Source organism: Bos mutus, chromosome 13, assembly GCF_027580195.1.
Source record: "Bos mutus isolate GX-2022 chromosome 13, NWIPB_WYAK_1.1, whole genome shotgun sequence".
NCBI classification, from domain to species: Eukaryota; Metazoa; Chordata; class Mammalia; order Artiodactyla; family Bovidae; genus Bos; species Bos mutus.
The window spans coordinates 60,054,352-60,062,537 of record NC_091629.1 but is presented as its reverse complement, the minus strand read 5'-3'; the positions used below and the strand labels follow the sequence as shown (position 1 = coordinate 60,062,537).

At 49.5% G+C, this 8,186-nt stretch overlaps 1 long non-coding RNA gene across 1 annotated transcript; it reads left to right on the top strand.

The window, feature by feature from the left end:
* Positions 1 to 1,860: 1,860 nt before the first annotated feature.
* On the top strand, positions 1,861 to 6,139 carry LOC138990547 (uncharacterized). Its single transcript, XR_011466685.1, has 3 exons — positions 1,861 to 2,185; positions 2,666 to 2,789; positions 2,918 to 6,139. It is a non-coding gene; the product is annotated as an uncharacterized lncRNA (long non-coding RNA).
* Positions 6,140 to 8,186: the final 2,047 nt, after the last annotated feature.

Genomic DNA, 8,186 nt, shown 5'->3' with positions numbered 1-8,186 from the left:
ACTACCAGCAATGAGAAACACATGGTCTAGGAATCTGAAAAGTACCCACCACAGCCCCTCCCTAGTGTCATTCCTTCTGAACTCCTGGGGGAAGCTGTCTGCCCTTAGAGGGGGTCCCTGCCACCCCCTCCCCAGGCAGAAAACCTGCATGGAAGCTGGGTTCCCTGAAGAGTCAGCTGGCCCAGAACCATCTAGGGTGACTTTAGCCAGCTACTGGCCAGATGCCAGATTGTTGTTGTTGAGTCACCAAATTGTGTCCGACTCTTTTGGGACCCCATGGACTATAGCCCACCAGACTCCTCTGTCCATGGGATTCTCCAGGCAAGAACACTTCAGTGGGTCACCACTTCCTTCTCCATGCCAGATCATTAGCACCCTGCAAAGGCCCTGAAGGTGGACACCCCTGGAAAGATGGGGATTCTATATGTAGCTTGGGGCTTCCCTGGTGGCTCAGACAGTAAGGAATCTGTCTGCAATGCGAAAGACCTGGATTCAATCCCTGGATTGGGATGATCCCCTGGAGAAGGGAACAGCAACCCACTGCAGTATTCTTGCCTGGAGAATTCCATGGACAAAGGAACCTGGCGGGCTACAGTCCATAGGGTCGCAGAGAGTTGGACACGACTGAGTGACTTTCACTTTCCATAGGGAACAGCTTCTTTCTCCCCATGGATGCTCTTTAGGGGGTGCCCTCCCTTATTCTCCTTTTCTGTACCTACTCCCCCCAACAGTCAACATTCCAATGCCACCTTTTCCACAAAATTTACCCTGATTCTGTCTGATAGAAATTATCCCTCTCACTTGTAAATCATCTCTGATGTCATTACCTTTTTTTCTTTTTTAAGAACACTCAGAACTTCCTATCTTGGATCACAATTACTACTAGACAGTAAGAGTCATGAAGGCAATTTTTTCTTTTTTTGTAATTGTCTAAGGAATCCCACCAGGATGACCTCTGGAGCCCCAGAGTCTGGAAAAATGTAGGTCTGGAATGGGAACAAAGACTGTTGAGTTGTTAAAAATTTCTTTAATTAAAAGTAATTAAATTGAATGAGATCACCCTGACTCAATTGGAAAGAAGTTTCTGCCACCCAGTGCAATGGGCACACAACCTAGGGGGAAATGAAGAAAGTTACATTTTTTGCATTTGTTAGCTGTGGCCTGAGACCTACCCCACTGCATTTGGGATTCGTGTGGGATTGAAAATAGTTGTAATAACAGTGTTCAATAGTGTTCATTGACGGCTTATTATATACCAAGTTCTGTTCTAAGGGCTTTCCATGTGATGTTAGAGATAACACTGCCCCATTTTACAGAAGAAAATTGAGTCACAGAGAAGGTGAAGGGATAACCCAAGGTCAAAGTATACGTTGGTCCTACAGTCTCATGACAAGCCCTGGAATGGAATTTGGGACAGGTCACCCCAGGACATGAGAAAACTGGTGTGTGGAGATAAGGCGAACTTCTGAGAAAGTTGTGGACTTAGAAGTACTAGTGGGTTGGGTGAGCATGCATTTTAAATAAAGAGCTATGGTTTCTGAGCCTATGCAGCGGAAGTACATTTAAGGGTAGAAAAGGAGTGTTTAAAAAGCTTTTCTGCGAATTCCTATGTGAGCTGAACTTTGTCCTGGAAAGAAATGAGTTTTGTCTCTTGTAGCTCATGGTTCCACATCAAGGACCCCAACTCTGACCACCCAGGTAGAGGGCCCTGGGCTGCAGGCAAACTGACCCCGTTTAACCTGCCATGAAGCCACTGCAGACAAGCTGTGCTTTGAAGGACGATCCCAGTTTCCAGCACCAGAGGGACAAAGCACTCCCCATCCCCAAGGGGATGAGGTTTTCCTTTTTGTTTTGAGAAAGCCTCTGAAAGTTTCCAGAACAAAGGCCTTCTCTGCTCCTCCTGATTTTGTCAGTGGCAAACAAAACATTGGGCAGTGGACTGTCACACAGAAATGAAGGTGGGCATGGGACTTCTGCGAACTGGAAAGAACCCTGACAACTGCAGAGGTCAAGGCTCAGCCCCCTCCTTCTATCCTTCGACAGCCAAGACCGCAGAGGCAGGTGGGGAGCAGGGGAGGCAGAACTGGGCATCAGGGTGAGGAGTCCACCTGCATCAGTGTTCCCTTTTAAGGAAAGGCAGTCCCTGGCAGCTCCACACTCCAAACTCGCCAGTGATAACCCCCAGGTAAGGGAGGAGATCTGGGAGGGGAGCCGTGGGATCTGCGAGCCGGCAGCCTTGAGAACACCCATGCAGTGCGGCTCGGGAGCAGAGAAGGACAGAGTCCCAAAGGATGCCTGGGGTCTGGGGCGTTTCCCTGCATGGTGAGGGCAGTGTGCCTGCAGCCAGGAGAGGGCACTGTGAGGACCACCTGGGCGGACAGGGGATGCTCAGAGGAGGAGGGGGAGTTCAGGTTTCTCCTACACAGATTGTAAGTCCCACCCCTCCCCCCAGTTTCCAGAACTGAGATGCACCCACTCCTTCCTGGGTACCTGAATGGTTGAGAAGTCGTGATCTGAATTGATTAAGACCTCACTTCTGCCACCCTGCAGAATGAGGAGTGGTGGTCAGTAGTGATTGTCTGAGACAAAAACATAATTATAAAAATGTACATTTCTTGTACACCTGAGCTTAAGGCCTGAGTGACTGGTACCCACTCTGTTTTAGGCAGCTTATTAGACCCTTTCCTACTCCAAAAGGAGCTCCTGTTAACTCTTGAAGAAGCAGGGATGTCACCACTCCCTGGAAGGCGGTGAAAAGTGCAGGGGTTTGCTGATGTCTGCGCATTTCGGTGAGTGGTGTTTGGATTTGGGATTTGGGGTGGAGAGGTTTGGCTCTATGGAAATGAAGTTGGTGCGAGTTCCTGTGGAAAAAGGGTTTCTGTTAGCTTTTTTTTTTTTTTTTTTTTGCTGTTTGTAGGCAAGAAACAAAGAATAAAACAGAAGTGTCTGCTTCTGAGAGAGACTCTGGGAGACCCTCGGGGACGTGCAGCGTTACAGTGGCCCTGTGCAACATGCAAAGGTGGACCCCAGCCCCGCCCCGGTCCCTGGGGTATTGTATTAAAGGGCAGTCAGCAGGGACACTGGTCCCCTCATGTGAGGGCCGCAGACAGGCTCCTTTGGGCAGCCTGGTAGACAGTAGACATGAGACTGGAGTGGGGAGTTGGGAGGGAGGAACACGGCAGCAGGAAGACTCAGCCGTGGAGGTCATGGAGGGTGATGAGGCAAGGACTCTGGATCCCCATGGAAGATGCTGGGCCTGGAAACATAGGTTCCATGTGAGTGTGAAGAGCTCCATATGTACAATGAAAATCCAGTCTTTACTTTTCTACGTGAAATCAAATTTAGCTAAAGGTTCATTGGCTTGGCTAACAGGATGGCCCAGTCAGTCGCTTTTAGGAGACTGTCTCCAGGTGAAAGCATTGTCCCTCCAGGTACCAAAATGTCCCACATGGAATCTGTGAGTAAAGGAGGCAGATGGTTTTGGGTAAGTTGGTAGGTATAATTTTAACCATCACCACTACCACCCCTTGGGTCCCTGGCCAAGTGTATTCTGGGAGTATCCCTAAGGGAGAACCAGCAACGCTGGGGAGAGCATATGCTGCATCCCTGCACGGTGCTTCTCCAGCTGGCGTAGGATTGGCTGCCAACAGACCATCCCTCCCTTCTCCTGAGCTGCCTGCTTCTGGTGTTGGGATACCTAATAAGGTCAGGGAGTCTCATGCGTGTAAGCCCACGGCCTGGGTTTTCTCTGTAAAGTGGGTTCCGTGGTCAGAAGACATGTCGTGGGGGAGAACATAAGCTGTCCAGCAAGTCCGTAGAGAGAGTGGTGGCGACAGCATGACGACAGCAGGGGAGCCACATCCAAATCCGGAGCAAGTACTTGTTACAAAGGCAACGGTCACCCTTTCCCTGATGCAGAAGTTCCAGGGCCATCAGCCCGCCACCTGGCAGTGGGCTCCACGCCCAGAGTCCCTCACTGCACTAAACATCCCTGCCAGTCACCCTGTCCATCAGGTTACAATCCTAGGAGTTCTCATTTCATTTAGTCCTTACCACTGTTCATATGTCCTATTTTAAGGATAAAAAAATGGAGGAACAGAGAGACTGAGTAACTTGCTTGAGGTCACACAGCTAGGAAGGGGTGAAGCCAACATTGGAAGCAGGCACTCTGGGTCCAGAGTATAGTTCTTAATGTCCACCTTTGGTCTCACGGTACATCAAGTATGTTTGGGGCTGGCTCCCACCCCCATGCCCCTTGTGTGTGTAGAGAGAGGGGGCATTTGGCACTCACTCCCCAGGGCCACAGCTAATTATCCTGGGGAGGGTACCTGACAGGGCAGGCCTGAAACCTGCAATCTGGTGGCCTGGTGGGAAAAGTGAATTGCGCTGACCTAGTTTCTCTCCTGGAGAAGGCTCTGGCACCCCACTCCAGTACTCTTGCCTGGAAACTCCCATGGACGGAGGAGCCTGGTAGGCTGCAGTCCATGGGGTCGCTAAGAGTTGGATACGACTGAGCGACTTCACTTTCATTTTTCACTTTCATGCATTGAAGAAGAAAATGACAACCCACTCCAGTGTTCTTGCCTGGAGAATCCCAGGGACGGTGGAGCCTAGTGGGCTGCCGTCTATGGGGTCGCACAGAGCCGGACACGACTGAAGCGACGCAGCAGCAGCAGCAGCAGCAGTTTCTCTCCTGGGAATTTGAAACAGGGAATGGGGCGTTGATTTTGGAAGCTGAGGGGGCCCTCCTCCTTGCCCCTCCTGAGACTGTCCCTGGGCCCCCATGGTCTGGGGCCTGTCCTTAATCTCCCTTTCCTGAGGTAACTTAGACTCTGTCCTTGATACCCAAATGATTCAGCTCAGTAATTTACTTTCTTTTAAGAATTTATTCAGATCAGTTGAAAAGTGAATAAAAATACCTCAGTAATGCTAGGTGAGCATTGACCTTCTAGTTTTTCCCCTTTTCAATTAAACAATATGCAGAGGGGCTTCCCTGGTGGCCCAGTGGCTAAGAATCTGCCTTGCAACATAGGGGCCACCGGCTCGACCCCTGGTCCTGGAAGATCCCACATGCTGCAGAGCAAATAAGCCCGTGGACCACGACTACCGAGCCTGCCCATCACAACAAAGAATAGCTCCCACTTGCTGCAACTAGAGAAAGCCTGCTCACAGCAAGAGACCAGCACAGCCCCAAATAAATAAATATATATTTTTAAATGCAAAAATATATAGGGTGATGTGTAATGGCAACATTCACAAGTGAAAGCTCAGGAGTCAGACCTCAGCCAGCACTAGCAGGAGGGGGAAATGCTGAGAGCATCCTTAACCTGCAGGGTCCGTCTCAAGGCCACAATAGGATGGGGACACAGATGTGGGAGCGAGGTTTCCACAGAGGAGAAAGATGGCTAACTCAGCATGAGACGTGACTTCCTAGGCAGCAGGCATTTTGCAGAATATTCTAGAAGACATACCTCCTCAACTTTTGTGCCATGAAGAGTGGAGACAGCTAGAGCCAGAGAGGGGAGCTGGGGGGGAGGTCGACGTGGTCTCAGCATCCATCTCTCTGCTGATGCCAGGGTTGATCCTGCTGACGTGTGTGGGGACACATTCCGTGTCTCCACAGTGTTACAACAGAAATGGAAAATGGGGTTTTTTTTCTGCTAACATTCAAGAGAAACAAACGAAAGAGAAAATGGCTCTAAAACCCCCCAAGAAAAGGCCTGTAAGAGTGAAGCAATCCTGGCTTTACTTTAGCTGTTTCTCATCTATGGCACACATAACTAGACTTGTCCTTCACAAAGTTGCTTTGTTAATCACTCTCTAATCACTCAGTGAATTCTATCCTGCACCTGGCATTCTTCCCCCTGCCCCACTCCCTCGTAGCATTTTCATTTCAGAAAGAAGGCCACAGGCAGATAACTTTGGAAAGGACCAGCCCTAATGCCAGCTGTAGCCATTTTGAAATCTTGCAGAAGAAAGAAGAATGCAAGCCATCCCTGCTCTGAGCCTTATCTCCTACCCCAGAACTATGGGCCCTGACTATAAGACCCGTCCCTGTTCTCCAGGGATGGGGACACTGTTCCTGAGGCACTAAACTGCTGTGTTCCCTCTTTGCTTGGCAAAGAATAAAACTAGTCTTTCTCTTTACTCCCAAACTCTGTCTCTGTATTTCTTTTCAGCGTCAGTGCACAGAGAGTCAAGATTTTGGTGACAACAGCACACACTTCCTTCCTCACACAGCAGAGGAAGACATTTCTCCATCAAGGGTGCATACGTGTCTGTACTCCCTACCAGAATCTCTAAGTACACTCTTTGATGCCTGCGATAGAGGATGAGGTGGTTGGATGGCATCACCGACTCAATGGACATGAGTTTGAGTAAACTTCAGGAGTTGGTGATGGACAGGGAGGCCTGGTGTGCTGCAGTCCATGGGGTCGCAAATAGTCGGACACGACTGAGCGACTGAGCTGAACTTAACTGATGATGCCTGCCCGAAAGAGCATGGGTGAAGAAAGGTTTTAGACATGACCAATCTTCCCTGGTGGCTCAGTGGTAAAGAATGCACCTACCAATGCTGGAGACACAGGCATGATCCCTGGGTCAGTAATATATCCCAGAGAAGGGAATGACAACCTACTCCAGTATTCTTGCCTGGAGAATCCCATGGACAGAGGAGCCTGGCGAGCTACAGTCCACGAGGTTGCAAAGAGTCAGATGCGACTGAGCATGTGTGCAATCTGAATTTCAGTAGCCTGCCTGTCAAAGGATAATGTATAGACACTCAGTACTTAAAATCTGAGCTTTAAGCAATTGCCTAGAGAGAGAAAAGCTGTCTGGAATAAGCTGAAGCTACCTTGTACATGGGGCTTCCCAGATGGCTCAACGGTAAAGAATCTGCAGTCCTGGAGACACAGGAGACGCGGATTTGATCCCTGGGTCAGGAAGATGCCCTGGAGGAGGGCATGGCAACCCACTCCAGTATTCTTGCCTGGAAAATCCCATGGACAGAGGAGCCTGGAGGATTACAGTCCATGGGGTTGCAAAGAATTGGACATGACTGAAGCAACTGAGCATGCACGCATGCTCTTTGTACTCACTGTTCATTTAGTATGACAAATCCTTTGCCTCTGTGAACCTCTGGAAACCCTTGACTCAGCCTTCAAATTAACTTCAACATTGTATCCCCCAGGAAGCCTTCCCTGACCTTCCCTGTGTTCCCTTGCCTGGGCTCTCTCTCAGTCCTTTTTGGATAACCGTGTGTTCTTAAGCCTCCCAGAATCAGTATCTTTGTATCCAGTACTTGGCACAGGGTGGTTGCTCCAAGTATTTTGGCCAAATAAATGAAAATTGTAGAAAGACATCCCATCCAAGAGCACTGGTCTACACTACACAAGAATGAAGAAGACACTATAGTCAAAGGAATTTGAACATTGAGGGTGAAGGTCAATAAAGCTTTGATGACAACAAAAGGAAGATATCAATTGAAAAGCCAGCTGCCTCTGGACCCCAACAGCAGAAAATAAGATGGGAAAGGATTTGGAGAGACAAAGGCCCTGAGATTCCATAACTGAACAGAGGGACTCGACCCTGCTCTGAAGATTCAGCTGCTATTTCATAGTATCAGGGTAACCCTTTTTAGGCAGGGGGGCAGGGTTGGAGATGACATGGACACAGGAAGCATGAATAATCTTGAGAATTGAGTCTTGAGCAAGAACTAGACCAGAGGTGTGCTCTGTTTTCTGAGGAAATTATGTATTTGAAGACACTAAGACCCTCACCTGAAAAGAGCCTTGTTCTTTCAAAACAACCCTTGGCTGGCCAGGAGTGAAAAAGCAGTCACTGCTGCAAGCTCTGAAGGAGGCGCGCACCCTGTGCCCACTCCAGGTGCGGAACAAGGAGCAAGGCAGCTCCTCCCAGCTGGCAGGCCCGGGTCTCCCCCGGGAGCTTCCTACTCCACCATGGCAGGTGTCTTGTCCCCTGCAGGTCATCGTGGCTGCAAATCTGTCACTGGTAGGAGTCTGTCATCCTGCCCATTTCCAAAGGGGAGCTTTTATGGTGGCTGACATGACCCTGCTCTATCACCGTATGCTGAGTGTGTATTTGGAGGGATGGAAGTGGGATTATTTGATTTTAGCTCATGCCTCCTCCCTGCCCCAGACCACAAGGAGCCCCACCCAAATCTGAGG